Source organism: Bombyx mori, chromosome 11 (genome assembly GCF_030269925.1).
Source record: "Bombyx mori chromosome 11, ASM3026992v2".
NCBI classification, from domain to species: Eukaryota; Metazoa; Arthropoda; class Insecta; order Lepidoptera; family Bombycidae; genus Bombyx; species Bombyx mori.
The window spans coordinates 13,669,833-13,686,953 of record NC_085117.1 but is presented as its reverse complement, the minus strand read 5'-3'; the positions used below and the strand labels follow the sequence as shown (position 1 = coordinate 13,686,953).

At 35.4% G+C, this 17,121-nt stretch overlaps 1 protein-coding gene across 6 annotated transcripts in view; it reads left to right on the top strand.

Moving 5' to 3' along the window:
* The window catches only part of LOC101736246 (ADP-ribosylation factor-like protein 4C), an 80,343-nt gene that overhangs the window by 31,420 nt on the left and 31,802 nt on the right, over window positions 1-17,121 (top strand). For all 6 annotated transcript variants that reach the window (XM_038014043.2, XM_038014042.2, XM_062671221.1 and 3 more), the window contains exon 2: window positions 2,340-2,366. The gene's annotated coding sequence lies outside the window, so the exon portion shown is untranslated. The remainder of the gene's footprint in view (window positions 1-2,339; window positions 2,367-17,121) is intronic.

Below are 17,121 nucleotides of genomic sequence, written 5' to 3'. Positions count from 1 at the left end.
CGTAGTGGATGTCTATGGGCTCCAGTAATCACTTAACACCAGGTGGGCTGTGAGCTCGTCCACCCATCTAAGCAATAAAAAAAATAAAAAAATAAAATTTAAACAAGGTGTACCTTGTACGGAACTGAAACTGAAAACTTTATACATATAATGATTTAACTAAATCCAAAACCTATGGTTTGAATCTGTTCTTATTTTTGGAGCCCGTACTGTCTAGCGTAATATCGGAGTCGTCCATTGCGCCCCGTATCAACGCGGATCGTGCTAGCTGATTTATTAGTGATACATTGCTTGCCATTCAAAAAAACATTTTTAGGAAACGGTTCCAATGAGCGCCCTGTATATGGATTCCATGTACAGGGTGCGAGAGAACCGAACATATCCCGAAGCCAAAACTGCGACAAAAGTATGTCAACACAAACAACGGAACGCAATAATCGTCTGATAAGCCAACCATACATACTTGTAGTTTTTGCTAACCTGTAATTATTTCTTGAGCCCTGTCGCACGTGCAAATCTTAGTATTACCTAGCGTACTGTTTCCATTGCTTTGCTCTTTGGCTATAGTAGTTCGAACAATTTTTAAAAGCTTTTTTTTATTTATTGCTTAGATGGATGGACGAGCTCACAGCCCACCTGGTGTTAAGTGGTTACTAGAGCCCATAGACATCTACAACGTAAATGCGCCACCCACCTCGAGATATGAGTTCTAAGGTCTCAGTATAGTTACAACGGCTACCCCACCCTTCGAGCCGAAACGCATTACTGCTTCACGGCGGAAATAGGCGGGGTGGTGGTACCTACCCGTGCGAACTCACAAGAGGTCCTACCACCAGTGAAAACTCCAGTGAAAACCAGTGAAAGTGAGCTCTTCTCTAAACTTCTCTACTATACTCTTTCGCGTTGAAATAAAAATTTCAATCATAATACTTTAACTTCCATTAGCATTCAGTATAGTAAAACCAATTAAACCAACCAGATCAGATTGCAGATGTATCAATCATACACCTGAGTAATTGGCTAAGCAGGATTCGCTATTCAGGCGTATGACAGGGTAATTACAAGCCCCGAGCGATATATTACGTATATGAGAACACACATGATCCGCTGTACCGCCGTAACCTAGCCGTGTTCGGCAAAAACACAATCACAAGAGTTTGTGCTTGATTTAAATTTCAAATAAATGAAACTGAGTTAATTGATACGCCTAATAATATGCATTTACTATACATGAAACAAAATTTCGGGCTTTAAGTTTATCCTTCTAGTTGGATAATTAAAAAAAAATACATGTGTGCAATTCACACGTGGTAGAAGTGAAACCTTCCAAAATTAAAATACAATTATCCTAAACGTCTTAAGTATATGTAAAATTAGTAAATAATTGTAAGGTACCGCCCTCTGTGAATTGATATTTTAATTTCACGTATAATCCTAAATTAAAATTCACTACAAGAGCTTTCATACACACGTTAGTATTAAAAAATCTCACAGATGGCGCTGTATTAAATAGTATGTATATTTCTGTCTCATTCATCCTACACATTTTTGTATTTGTGTCTCTTACCTGTCGTTTTTTCCGTTGCATCCGGTTTGAAATCACAACGATTCTAAAGAAGTTTTCACTTCAAAATACTTTTACTATTTAAACTCACATTATTTATTGTCATCATATTATTTCCGATAGTTTTCGTGTTCACGTACGACTCGCGAAACCAAAAGAAAATATATCTAGTACTTATTAAGGAATTGTGTATAGAAGTTCGAAATGAATTATGTTGCAATTTCTGCCATCAACGGACATATTCATACGATTTAATCATGTAAATTCTAGTCCATCGTCGAAAGTATATGTCATTGGTTCTAGATACGTAGGTACATGTACAGCCTTGGTTATGGCGCAAGGCAGCTGCGCCTATTGTTTATAGACACGCACTTACGGCCTATTCAAAATCGGTAAAAATTTATTTTAACCTCTGATCAAATTAGCACATTCTAGAATTAAGAGATTCTGCTCGTTTTAGTAGTTAAGCGCCTCACTAAGGCAATTAATTCCCTAACATAAAATGGGCCGTGAGCATCGATCGTAGATCGTGAGCATGTCAAAAGCAGAAAAATCTGTCATTAGTAGTCATACATGTACATACTAGATTTCCAAAGCAAAACATTTATCATAATGATTTTGATTGATGTTCGTCCCAAATATCAAAGTAGTTGAGACGACAAATTTTCTCTTGAATTACGAATGAATAAATAAATTTTCGCGTAGTTCGAGTAACCCGTGTCTGTCACCTTTATATTGTTATATTTTATTAACAAAAGGTTTTTTTTTCTTTCAGATACAAGCAGAAGAAATATTGAAAAAGGTATGTTTGTTTTGAATTAAGACTATTGTACTCTTAAATTTAAAATGAATGTTTAATGATGCGTAACTTATGCATGAACTCGTGCAGTTTGTTTCTCTCTGTATTTTTGTTCGAGATATTTTGCATTACGCGAATGTATTGGTATTTATTTCTCTCGTTAGTAAAATTTGACGACAATGACGACGGTGGTATCTATTCAGTCTTGAAAACCGGCTAACTATAGATAGGGTTCATGAACCAGTAAAATAAGATAATTAAAAAACCATCCCTAAAAAACATGCAGTTCTGATTGTCTTTTAAAGTTAGTTAGTTGTTTTTTTTTTCTAAGTAAAAGGGACTTACAACTAGTAGAAAAAAACGGAACAAAAACGGACCTAAGTTTATACAAAAAGTTTATACTTATAAGTATGCGTACCGTATCTTATTTTGTATTTGTTGTATATGACAATATGTTAAGTATACTAAACATAAATAGCCTATTCTCATAGCTGTGAAGGAAATCTTAAACAAAACATAAACTGTTAATTTTTGCCGACTTCTGCACAATTTTATATAATTTTTTACTTTACACATTAACAAAATATTGTATTATCAATTCAATTTGGCTATCACGTTTTTTTTTTGGGAAGCCAATATACTTTTGCATTGCATTAACAAGTGATAATTTTAATATTTACAACCAATTTAATTTAGTTCGAATACATTATATAAGTTTTGTGTCACATTAAAAACGAAAGCCAATAAATTATTGAACTATGTATCTTTCGTAACTATACCGCACTACGCTGCGACGATACTCAGATAAGAGCAAGTAAAACAAGTGAAAATTGACCCAAATTCTGGCCCAGTGGATCGGGGTGAATGGCGCTGCGTAAACAATACGCACGTTTTAAAGTGAGGAACTGTATTGTGCAACCGCGGCCCTACGCGACTACTTACGAGCTCAATGACTTTGCGTTCTGAATGACTGCGTTGTACTTTGTATAAAGGTATAAACGCAATGTTTGTGTAAACCCACCGAATATATTAATCGAATGATATTCAAAACTATTTCAACTTGCAGTAATTAATTAGCAGGTAATTGCTTAGTGATTCGCTGATTATAAATTTTATGAATTTGTTGTATTATTTATTAGGACGACAAGATAATTGAAATTAAAGATAGGTGATGGTACTGATGTAAAAAAACATTATTGTCATTATAATGTTTTTTGTGTTACAAGCAATGAAACACAATATGAGCTGATGTATCTCAAATTGAACTCGATATATGAGTTTACTATAACAATAAGTATTTATGGTTATATTAGGTAATGAATGTTAGGTTAGGAATAGGTATGATTGTTCCGAGAAGGTTCTCTTACACCATAGTTAGTATAAGAGGGTAACTTTTTTGGTAGCACATATATCGAAAACTCATTAAAAACTACCTATAAAGTAAGCATCTCGTATACTTATGTAGTAAATAATAGGTGAATGCTTAGGCACTCAAACCACATTGCCCCCTGTGCATAAAATTGAATTAAAAAAAACATATGAACGCAATCTTTGAAATTGTACATTTCCATCTTAGAGTTACATGTACCTAAATGCGAGCATATATTTTAGTGTAATATTTATTGAAATAAATAATCGATCTAAATAATATAGTCCAAAGATATATAGACAAGGATTTAAAACTACATACGAATCCGATTTCAAATTATTTACTGTACATATATACTTAATGGAAACATTTAGTAAATCTACTTTTACCAGGGTCATACTGCCAGATGTGTAGCACAGGAGCATTCGTGTGAACGCGTAGGCAACTAATTCACATGAACCAGCCACCAGCTTCAAAAACCTCCACCAATTCAGCGTTCAACAGACATAGTTCAATAATCCTTAAAGTGACTCGTAGCGAAGGGGGGATCAATGTAATCTGGTCGTTTCTACAAGCACGGATTACAGAGCACGTGTGTGGGAACATTTCAACCCCCCAAGGGATGCAAGGTGCAACCGCCTCCACGAAAACTTTCCTGAAATTTAATTAACGTAATTAAGAAGCGGAATGAATACCCAACTAACTAACGTTTCAAGGAGAAAAGTAAATTGCGATTTTAATTAAAAGTTCTTACAAAATTTACGTCAATTAGTCGAGTTACACGAACGATGAAGAATTCGTACGTAATTCAATAAGACTTAACGAAATCTACAGACTTTATTGTAATGTTGAATATTTTTTATTGTGCCGATGGCCATAAGTAAATACTGAAGCAGCCAATAGATATCACAACGTAAATGTATCACCGATTTAGAAACGTTTAAAGGTGGAAAGAGAGTGATGTCGAAAATAATAATTAGATAATCCATTCAAAGCATTCAATGCACAATTGGTAATTTTTAACGCCAACGCATTGCATACATCGAGTTTACAAATACATTTTAAATACCATTTAAGCATTGTGTTGCATAAAAGCTTTTGTAATCTTCACTTTGAAACAACAATATATTAAAATATGTATATATAGATGTAATATAATAAGTATGTTTATATAGGTCATTTATTTATTTCTGTTAGTGCCGCTGTTTTTTTTCCCTCATTTTAGAGGTGATTTAACGGTAATAGAAATCGTGGAAGGGTAGCTAGAGAAACAAAAGGAAAAGAGTTAGGATATTAAGAAATAATAACTTTGACTATAGCGTTTTTAAATTTTATTTATAGCTCAGTGGTGGTAAAGTCCAAAAGGTCGAAAATCCCAAAACGTGCACACCACACCTTGTTCACAGATTTTTTGGACCGGAAAGTTACTATAATAGTTCAAAAATCCATCAGTTACAAAAACACGTACAAGAAACTGCACCTGTATTTGTTAATTCGCCACCTGGAAGGCATATGTGCAACGCATCCTGCGCTTAAAAGAAATGCAATTATTTGAAATCACACATCCGTTCACACGTGTTTTGTGTCAAAACACAAAAACTCTATTCGGATAACCTCAAATATGAATAACGATAAACCTTATATCAATACACATTCGCTTATATTGTCTTTCTCAGCTTTCAAGAGAGCCTGTTTCAAACTCAAGGGATAAATAAATAAGTTTGCTCATTAAAAACTCTTTGTAACTAAACACGCAATCAATGGCTGCAACGACCTTTAGTTTTCTTAGAGCTTATATTATCTTATATTTATATAATACTAGAGGTCCCGCAGTAGTCGAAATTCGACTATACTTAATTGGAATTGTAAGTTTGTACACTATTATGATTGTATTTTATACTTCTATAATCACAAATTTCGCCAATACTACACTATAAAAAATATTAACAAAGACAAACAATATTTAATTTATTCTCAAATTGACAACAGACGTCAAGAACAAAAGTTTGACAATAAATAGTATGCATGTGTGTGTGCGTCAAATACATGGTATGTAGTGTGTGTAATGTTTTCTTTATTGATTTAATGTATCTTTTAAGCATTATTTTAAAAAAATATTATCATTGTGCACTTCTTCTCTATATTCTGTATAAGTGTGGGAAATTTCATACTCCTCCGCAATTTTCGTAAAAAGGGATACAAAGTTTTTGCTTCGTGTATTAATATACACCATTATTTTATAACTAGTACAAAAATTTTAAGGACATATTAGGGAAGACATTATTATCATATATGTGACGGAAAAATCTCATAATACCTTTAAATAGCAAAGTTATTATCATTTGTTTATTGTAAAAAATCTCACTGAAATCATGGACATATTACTTTACAATCCATTCATTAGTTCATTGAACTTCATTGATGGTATTCCATCCTACTCATTCGCATTCGTACTGTCGCACTTGTGACGTAGATGGCCTTAGACAATAAAATGAAACAAAAGAACATGTGATGTAGTTACCTACTTTATTTAATTTTCTAAATTCTAACCTCTCCTTCATATTCATCCGGGCTTAGGACCGGTAAAATTACCTTTTTACAATTAATTAAATACGTATGTGATTAGAAAACAATAAACAAATATTACAATAAAATAAGGTATTCTGTACTAAAAGAAAAGAGAAATTTTGGCATATTTATGAAGTTAGAATCAGGTGCTATTTACAATAATTATTTACATAGGTATTATTGACTAAACTTACAAGTATTTCAATTGTCCTTCGAAATATCCGCCACTATTGTTAATACACAGACGGGCTCGTTTCATTAAATTGTTTTTAACGAGAGAAGTACGCTTCTCTGTCTTTTCACTTCGTGAATAGCGTCCAATATGCGCTGTTTTAATCATTCGAGCCTAATTCGCTCGCTTCTGTGCACACGTCTCTTAATTTCACTCCACAAAAAGAAGTCCATGGGCGTTAATTCTTGAGATTTCCTGTAGTGATATGGATGTAATGCAGCCTTATTAATAATCTTCCAGGCACAGGACTGGCTGATGTTAAACCGTCGATCAGCGCCATTTGTACTCCGCCGGGGATCCTCTTCAAAATACGCTAGTATATCGTCGTACAGATTTTGTGACAACGCCGGTCTTCCTTGTTCTTGACGTACGTAGGTGACCGTGCGTGGAATGAACCGTGATCTAGTAAACGCTGGTAAGCATTTACCACGGTTCGCACATTTGGCTGTCGAGCGTTTGGGTGTCTTCCCTGTACATACGTACAGCTGCACTCGCGTTTTCTCCACTCAAAAAGTACGCACGAAGCATAGCTACATACTCCCGTGATGTGAACTGATAAGCCATCGCGTCAGGGAAAACTTAAACAAACAACTGTTGCAATGAAAAAAAGCATGCGCACACTTCCGATAACAATTTAGTACTGTTTTTTGTCGTTGTTGCGTCGGGGCACGGCGCGGGCGCAGAGGGACAAGGGGTGGTTGGTGGGCTTCGACTTGAGTTTCCCGGAATTTATCAATGGAGCAGCGCCCCGTAGGTACACAAACCCCGCCGCACGTACCTACTATCGGTCATTGATTGATTTTTTTTATAATTATTTAGCATTTACCAGTTATTACGTATTTTTGTGGACAGTTTTGAGACTTAGTGTTTTTTATTTTTTAACTACACAAATATGATTAGTTAAAGATACTTAGAGCCCAGTTAAATTTTTTGTACTAATTAAAAAATAGGGGTGTATAGATAGCCGATATTATATATTATCTCAATTTCATCTCATTAAAACGTACTGACATATCTTTCTGTTTGAGCTTTAAATGTCGAGCTAAAGTACGTCAGTATTTATAAGCCCCAACAACCAGCTTCACTCGTCTATTATAATAATTTTAATAATTTATCAAAAACGTTATAGCTTAACTACAGCAGATTATAACTTTTTTTATTACCCTTGTATACATACGAGCATAAGGCATACGGCCCATCTGATGGTGAGTGGTTACCGTCGTGGTGGTCGCTCGTGGACAGGGGCATAGCCAAGCCGCTGCCTACCGAAAAATAACTCCCACTCCAACTTTCACGGCAGCATTGTAAATAACGATCATTATCGTAAGATCGTCTTTAATTTTATCGACAGAATATGTATGAACTGAACCGAAGTACGTCCAATAAAATAACATAATTTGAATAATACTTTAGTTAATAAGTTTTTTTACGTGAAGTATTACTAGGTGTGCCCTACAGTTTTTGGTATATTTGAAATGAAATGCATGTAATTAATTTGCGATACAAAATTTAATGTAAGACCATTATTATACGTATTACTCTTAGGCTCTCTCACTGAACCAATTTAATCTTTGTTCCTTTGTTGTGTGATAAACTAACAAATGACTACAAATATAATTCGGAATTTGATATTTTACATACACGACTTCCAAGAATTTTTTGATGAATTATTAATATTTACCATTTACCATATTAAATAAAAGTATATATTTGTATAATGTATTATAATATAAAGTAAGTATATTTATGTATATGTATTGTTTTGTATCTTGTAATATGTTTATATTATTATATGTAATGCTTAGTGTATGCACTAGGTTTGTGTTCCTAATTCTTCTTTCTCTTTGCGGGCCTACTGGGAGAGATTTCAACATGAAATAAGTAGTGCCCTTGTACTCTGTATCCTTATTGTCGTGTTTCTTCTAACAGCTGTGTGTACAAAATATATTAAATAAAATAAAATAAATAAATTTATTTTACATTACAGGCTTAAAAACGGGTCTTAATCAATGACCCAATTAAAAACGAACTACCATTTAGCAATGTAAGATACTGCAGTAAATGATGTGTCGTCCACCCAAATAAGTCGCGACGCACAAGTCTACTTAAAAGTAATTACTCAACGTTGAACTTTTGAAACATTTGAACATTAAAATTAATGTTTCAACATAATGATACTAACATTCCTGTCATGTTTGCTTGTTATTTAATAATTTCATTCAAATCCACAATTAAATCTGTTAAAGCAGTATAATTAATAAATGGGAATTTCGATAGTGTTCATGAATTTTAAAAAAGTTTATAGGAACTTCGTGGTCTTATAGATAAGACGGCCAGTGTTGCGGCGCCTGATACGAAGCCTCATATCTTGAGCTCGCCACATTTCGGACTTCGAAAAGCTGATAAGAGCCTAATATGAGTCGTGAGTTGACAATTCGTCTATACATATCGAGTAAATAAAAAAAATACATGCTAATTTACTTAGATCCTAGTATGCACAAATGCAAATTTACACTAGTATTACTAATCCTATAGCACAAGATTTATATAACTAAATAATAGTCAGTTAATACGAATATGTTTGACAAAAAATAATAGAAACTTCTACAAGAATCATACCAAGGATAACTTATTTTGTTATGGTGAAAATCCGTTAAGCATGCATTCTTCACTCACGTGCAAATGAGGACCCATATCCGAATATGCATTAGATCGTGTCAACCTTGGGCAAGCTTAGGTCTCTACTTGAGGCAGCGCGTTTCGATTTGACTTCACTATGATTGAAAAGACGAGTACACATGCACCTTCATCTCTAACAAGCCTCTTCTCGTCCATATCACAGCGCAACACTTCCCCTGCCGAATTATTCCAGGGTCACTGCACGGTGTCTACATCGCAGGTATCGCGATACTCTGCCATCGGTTCTGTCCCAATGATTCTGTGCTGATACTCATCGAAATCAAGATCCCGTTGAGCACCTGTATCAGCCCAAAAGTTTTTCTTGTTCGCCGACTCCGTAAGGACTGAATGTACAGCTCGATAGTCTACTTATACATTATATATACTTATACAGAACAATTTTCTTTGTTCGGAAAATTAATTTAAATTAGGGATGACATCATTGGAACCGCCATCTTAATTTTAGAGGTCGAGGTGATGTCATTAAAATAGCTCACGTTGCATTTTAACCTATTATCACTTATCACTACATAGTATAAAACAAAGTTTGCTTTATACTATGTAGTGTTAGTTGCTTTCTGTGTCCCTGTATCTGTCTGTCCCTATGTATGCTTAAATCTTTAAAACTACGCAATGGATTTTGATGCGGTTTTTTTTAATAGATAGAGTGATTGAAGAGGAAGGTTTATATGTATAATAACATCCATTAAATAGTGGAGAAATCAATAATAAATTACAGTTTCCGAAGCGAAGAGAGGGCGGGTCGCTAGTGCTTTGATAAAAACAACACATAAATGGCATTGATTCATATTACAAAATTGTTTTCCGCAGAATAATTTTCAATGGAATATTTTCTTTCGAAATTATTAACGTTAATCTTTTCATTTCTTTTCAACGTAAAAAAACACTTTTAATTAATCTAAACGAATCAGAAAATTTATTTTGAAGAGAAATAAATCGACTTTGAAATTTTGACGACTCTGAGACGTTCGCGGATCAGCTGAAGTGAAACGAACTTTGATTGAGTTCGGAAAATACCAGTACGATCTTTAATCTCAACTGTAAACGAATAACGAAGTAATCTCAGTGAATTTACTTTACAAACTCGCGACGAATTACGTGTTGAAATGATTTATTTAAACGATAATAATGTTATTTTATTATACTAAAAGTGATTTGATGTGTGGGTGAATATTTGCAAATGAACATATTAGACAATTTTAGAGAATGAAAAAATAGTACTTTCAAAACTGTTCTTTAGATAATCATAGCAAAGCTGATAGCATACACATACAAAAAAATGTGTGAGACCAAAAATAAGCCTTTATATACGTCACAATTTGGATCTGAAATTATAGTGCAAACGGTAATGAGAAATTAAACAAATGGTAAAGAGAATTTTAGAATGGTAATTATATTATAGGAATGGTAATTAGTAAAACACAAATCGCAGTGATGTTATTTATTTAATTATTTAAAAAAACAATTTCCGACACAGTATCAAATTTAGAAAAGATATGCCTGCACGTGTGGTTGAATAAACATTATAACTAGATGATAATTGAGATCTCCTTTGCATTTAAAAGACCAGTCACATCTATCAAATTAAAGTTAACTTTATATGAAAAATATTAATAACTGTTTTTTGCAAAGTTTTATTAAATAAAAGATAATTTAAACGAATTCAAATAAAATTAACTTCTTAAGAAATTACTTACACTATTAAAGCGTCAGTCTTAGTATTAATGAACTTTGGCAAATAACAGTCTATAAAAATCACATAGGTACGTAATCTAACACCTTTTGGTTATGATAATATAAGCAGTGTAGTTTTATTGGTATACTACACACCAAAATAAAAAAGTAAGTAGAAACTTGTGTTTTCCGATAAAACACATAACATAAAAGTAATTGCAATTTCTTTGGATATTAAACAATACCTACAATTTAATATGAAAACCTTAAATGTAGCTATTTTCTTGTACATAGTCAAAACAATTAAAAAATATTATAATCCGAAATATCTGAATCAGTATCATCATTCTGACACTTTTCAGACTCAGAAACACTCACCTGATGTTTCCGAGTCTGAAAAGTGTCAGTCTCATAGCGATCTCTTATTGCTTCCAACTCTGAAGATTGAATAAACTCCTGGTATATACCAGAAAAGTTAGCCTCACTACCTGATATATTATATATATTCACCATTTCCTCAATTTTAATATTCGGGTCCAAATGCATCTTATTGTCTGGTTTTATGTCCGATAACATTGTAACATTGGTACTAATAGAATTACCGAATGTCCTGTTTTTTCTGGGATTAAGCAGTACGTTACTTATTATTTTAACTTTCGGTTCGTTACTTGTATTTGTAGCTGCTCTCATTGGTTTAGTATCAGGATTGGTTTGTCTATTATTATTTTCATTATTCTCTATAACTGCAACATTAGGGTGATTTGGGTCTTTGTACAGTAATTTACCAACAAATGTTGTATGTTTACAGGTGCTTACGCAGGAAAAACAGCTAGCCTCTCTAAATATTAAACTTTCAGTTTCTTTTTGCCACAATACCTGGTGGACTTTCATTGTACCTTTTAAGTTTAACAGTTTTTCTGAAGATATCAAAAGATCTTTTTCTATTATATGATATTCATCAATAGTAGCCATATTGATGTTCTGTGTATTTTCTTTGACTACTCTCAAAAAATCCTCTATTGTAGCAACATCATTGCCTTGTGCTACAGCAGCATCAGCAGTACGCTTAACTACTGCTCCTACCCCATCAGCTGCACCTTTTCCATGAGCAGACTCAGTATAGTTCCAAGTAATGCGTTTTAATCCATCAAAATACCAATATAATTTACTGATGACATAAAACATAGTTTTATTTCTATATTGGCTACTTGGGGAATCAGATAAAAAGTGAAGAGTAGTAATATTGTTATTAGCCAATTTAACAAATTCTAGTAGCGGTATAAGATGGCCCCATACCGCAGCAGAGTCATGACGTAGATTTTCACTTACTGTGCAAAATGTTTTGTTAGTGAACTTACCTTCCTTATCTATGAAATAGACAACAGCAGTTTGTAGTGACAGCTCTTGCCTACTTCCCCCAAAATGAAAAGCCTGAACTTCAGACTCATATTTTAAAGCATAGTTTTCACTAAAATCTATGTGAATGATAACTTCGTTATCCTTAAGATTTTCACTTAAGCCCCTCATTGCACTAAATTGCCATCTGCGCAGCCCTTCATGTTTTAGAAACTTTGGAATCATCTGTTCTAACAGCTCAACAGCTTCTTTAGGGTTAGTTGTTATTTTTGTTTTTGATATTATTCTTTTATTTTTCTTAATGCCTTTGGATTCATAACTGGTTGTAGAATTTTGCCATTGTTTGAATGTTATTAGGTCCTTATTATCAAATTCTTCGTAGCAAATGGTTTTGTTTGCGCACAAGTTACAACGCTCAATAAGACATTTATTTTTTCCACAACAGAGAAAATTGACTACATCATTGATGCTGGCATGTTTTATAATTCTTCTTTTGTACAGAGCTTGAATCAATAGTTCCATATTTGCATGCATTTTACAAACACATGTATCTCTTTGGTTTACACTAGGAATCAATACCCAGTATGGGCGTTGTTTGCAAAAGTAAGAATAACTCACTGTTCGAAATTCGGATTCAAATACTTTATGCAGGTTCTTCATGTTATCTAACAAATACCTCTTCTGCTTTCTCTCCTTTTGTCGTGTTATAAACTCTTTCTTGCTTGCCTTAGCTCTAGAAACGTTGTCCCGTTCAAAAAAATCTTGTATATCTTGTTTCAACTTTTCGTATTCAAATTTTTTTTGTTGAGGCCGTTTCTTCTCTCTCAGCAAGAAATTCTGTGCTTCTGACAAAACTTTATGCTTCTTTAAAATGTTTTTTTTACGCATAATTGTATTGTGGAATGCTCTTTTCTCAGTATTTGATTTTAAAGCTTTATAGCTGCCTTCTAATGTCTTTTTCATAGCCTCCCCAAACAAAATCTTTTTTTCGCTTCTTCTATTTTTGTTTTATCCTGCAGTAGAGCTTTTGCTTTTGTGTTAGGACTCTGTAAGCGTTTCCTAAGTCTCAGAATAATTTTTTTGTATTTGTTATTTTTTTTCTTCAATAACTCTATTTCTATTTTATCTTTTTGTGCCTTATTCGCCATATATTTCTTCAAAGTTCTAATTTTTTTCTTCAAGTTTTGGGTTACTGATTCTTTGTGGTCTATATCTAGCGATGTAGAAGGTTGTGGTGTGTTAAACGAGTTTCTAAGTTCATAACTGTTTTTATCATCGACATTGCCCTCATTCGTGGAAATTGGTATAAAAACTTCTTCTGTTCTTTTTTTTTCTAAGAGTTTTCTCTGGTACTGTCTTCTGAAATTTTCTCTCCATTTCCTTCTCTGTATTCTTCTAGCTCTTGGGGTCAATTCAGAAGCACTTAAAATTTTCTTTTCCTCTTTTCTTTTTATGTACCTCTTCCTTTTCTTCTCCCTCTCTAAGGCATATAAAGCTGGATCTGCTTTTATTTTTGCATATCTGTTTCGCCGTGCAAGTCGGGCTTTTGCCAATGTCTCTTCGTGTGACTGTTTTTTCCGCGGCATTTTATCTGTAATATAAATTGATATCCTGTGGAGTAGATCCCGTAGGTTTCCTATAAGTGCTACTGTATCTCATTTTATTACATTACTTCCATGCTAAAAATATGGTAAGGATATATCCCACTGCTAATGAGTCTCTAAATATTAAAGAAACGTGGTGTAACATATATGTAGGTCTAATGGTTTTGGAGCGCATCATTATTATTATTATCCATTACTATCCCATTGGTCTCTTCTTAACTATTTTAAGAGTTAGGAGGTATTAGGCCGTAATCCGCAATGAGAGAACTGGTAGCCCAGTGATTACGGCTTCAGACTTACTATTTGTAAGTTAAAGGTTTGAACACCACCCGACGTACGTCTTTTGTGGACATTTTATCATCACCATTGCTCCATAACGCCTCAGAAAAACATTGTGAGGTAACCAGCGTATCCTAGAACTAATCATTCAAGGTCATGTGACATGCACCAAATAGCATTGACCGGTTTTTTTTTATTGCCCTTGTAGCCAGACGAACATACGGCCCACCTGATGGTGAGTGGTTACCGTCGCCCATGGACTTCAGCAATGCCAGGGGTAGAGCCAAGCCGCTGCCTACCGCTTTATACTCTCCACAAGCCTCGTTTGAAGAAGGACTTGTCAAAGCGCTCGGGAAATACCGTGGGGGGGAGCTCATTCCATAGCCGGATGGTACGTGGCAAAAAAGACCTCTGGAAACGCACTGTGGATGACCGCAGTGGCTCCAGGTAGTATGCATGAACTCTACTCCGGTGGCGGGCGGTGCGATAGTAAAAACGAGATGCCGGTATCATCTCGAACAATTCCTCAGAGCACTCCCCATGGAACATACGGTACAAAATACAGAGGGAACCGAAGTCCCTCCGCAGACCCAGAGGTTCCAACCGATCCGTGAGAATGGGATTATCGACAATCCGAACGGCCCTCCTCTGTATGGAGTCAAATGGAAGAAGCTGTTATTTGGGAGCCCCGCCCAGAGATGGGAGCAGTACTCCACGCGAGGCCGGACTTGTGCTTTGTAAAGCAAAAGCCTTTGTCCAGGCGTGAAGTACCGCTTCGCTCTGTTGAGGACTCCCAGCATTTTGGACGCCAACTTGGTTTTGCCTTCCAAATGACTCCGAAACTGGACATCGCTCGAAATGTCGACCCCAAGTATCCCGATACTCTCGGAAGGTTGCAGGGATACTCCTTGGAATTGCGGCGCCATGATAAAGAGGTCCTTCTTCGCAGTGAACGCGCAAACTTGTGTCTTTAACGGGTTGAATTGAACCAAGTTCTATTCACCCCATTTGAGGACTCGCCCTAGAGAGTTTTCCACTTCAGACACAAGTTTTAATCGTCTCTCTTACAACACGCTCCGAGAAAGACTCTGATGGCCGATATATCACGCATCCCCCGTGCTGTCATCCGCATAGCAATGCATGCCATCAATAGACAACATGTCATTGATATACAGGATGAAAAGCGCGGGGGAGAGCACCGAACCTTGTGGAACGCCAGCTTTAATGGTCATGGTATCAGAACAGTTACCGTCTACAACAACCGTGATGCTCCGCCCATCCAAAAAACTAGCGATCCACTTACAGAGACCCTCGGGGATTCCGTAAGATGGTAGCTTCGACAGAAGTGCCCTATGCCAGACCCTGTCGTTGGCCTTCGCGATATCAAGGCTCACACCAAGAGCCTCGCCCTTGCTCTCCAAGGCTTCAGCCTACCTGTGAGTAAGGTATACAAGAAGATCGCCAGCTGAGCGACCGTGACGGAAACCATACTATCGGTCACTGATCAGCTGGCGATCTTCAAGATACTTCAGGAGTTGTGTATTTATTATTCGCTCCATCACCTTGGAAAGCAAGGAAGTTATCGCGATAGGCCTATAGCTTGATGGGTCCGACCGGTCACCCTTCTTGGGGACGTGGGCGGTCTTCCAAGAAGACAGAACCCTGTGAATAAGAGAGGCGATACAAACGCGTTAGCGCAGGCGTTAGCTCAGGGGCGCACGTTTTCAGAACCACAGCAGGGATGCCGTCCGGTCCACTTGACTTATGGACGTCCAGGAGTCGGAGTTCCCGCCTGACTGCACACTGTGTAAAGCAGATCTCCGGCAGGGTACTATGACACCGGGGGATGTTCGGTGGTGTGGCACCCCCGTCGTCCACAGTCGAGTTCGAGGCGAAGAGTTTGGACCAGAAGGTCATCGGACTTCTCTGTGGAAGTCCGATGAGAGTCTATCCGATGACAGTCTCGGAGTCTGTGTAAATTACGGTTGTGGAGCTAACAACTCATACCTATACCTATTCATTGAATAAATATAGATAGAAACCAAAAAAGCGACGATAGAGATAATAAATATTTAATACAGCTGTATAAATATCAAACCACTACTATAAGAGAAGATTGACAGTGACAGAAAAAAGCCCAGAAAGTGCTATGTTGCGCTTTTCTTAAATCTGAAATTTGTAGTGGTTTAGTAATTTACACGGCAGTTTAAATATAGCATTTATTGAAACAATATTACATTTAAATAGAAAAAATACCTACTTACCATTCCAGCTTGTTCCTTACCATTCGGGTAAAATGTGAACGGGAAAAATGGTAAATAGTAAAATTGGAAGTAGATATTTGGAAACATTTGTGTGTGTTGCATTATTTATTAGACTTATGAGAATAAATACGTTATCAGACGAGAAATAATCTTATGGCAAATATTTAAATCATTATTTAAATTAATCTGAGCAAATAACTTACCTATATAAGACACGAAAGGTAAGGAGATTTTATTTTGACCTGGACGATTTTTTGTAGATTATTAATTTTTCGTTGGCGCCAAATCGCTCTTTAAGACGTGTAATCTGCTCAAGTCACTAGCGGGCACTGAGGTCGTGGTGGGGAGTCGTCGTGAGGATGACATTTACCATTGGGTACAATTCTATGTCACTGTCAATATTCGCGAACGGTAAGTAGTACGAAGGGTGGGACAATTTTTGAATTGGTATAAAATTAACTGAAACCGTTCTTTATATCATATATTTTATTTCAGTTTATACATTAACTATTATATTTACTAAATAATAAGAAAAAATGTTATTCTTCAAAGGTTTCGTTTAATTTTTCTTATGATAATGGTTGAAAATTGGGAAAAGGGACACGGATGGTAGTGAGGTTTTGGGAACTATTTTTTTTATAAAATGGCTTATAGCTTATAAAACACAATAAATTGATCAGCAATAAGTGCCCCCCTTCATTAACTATGTATA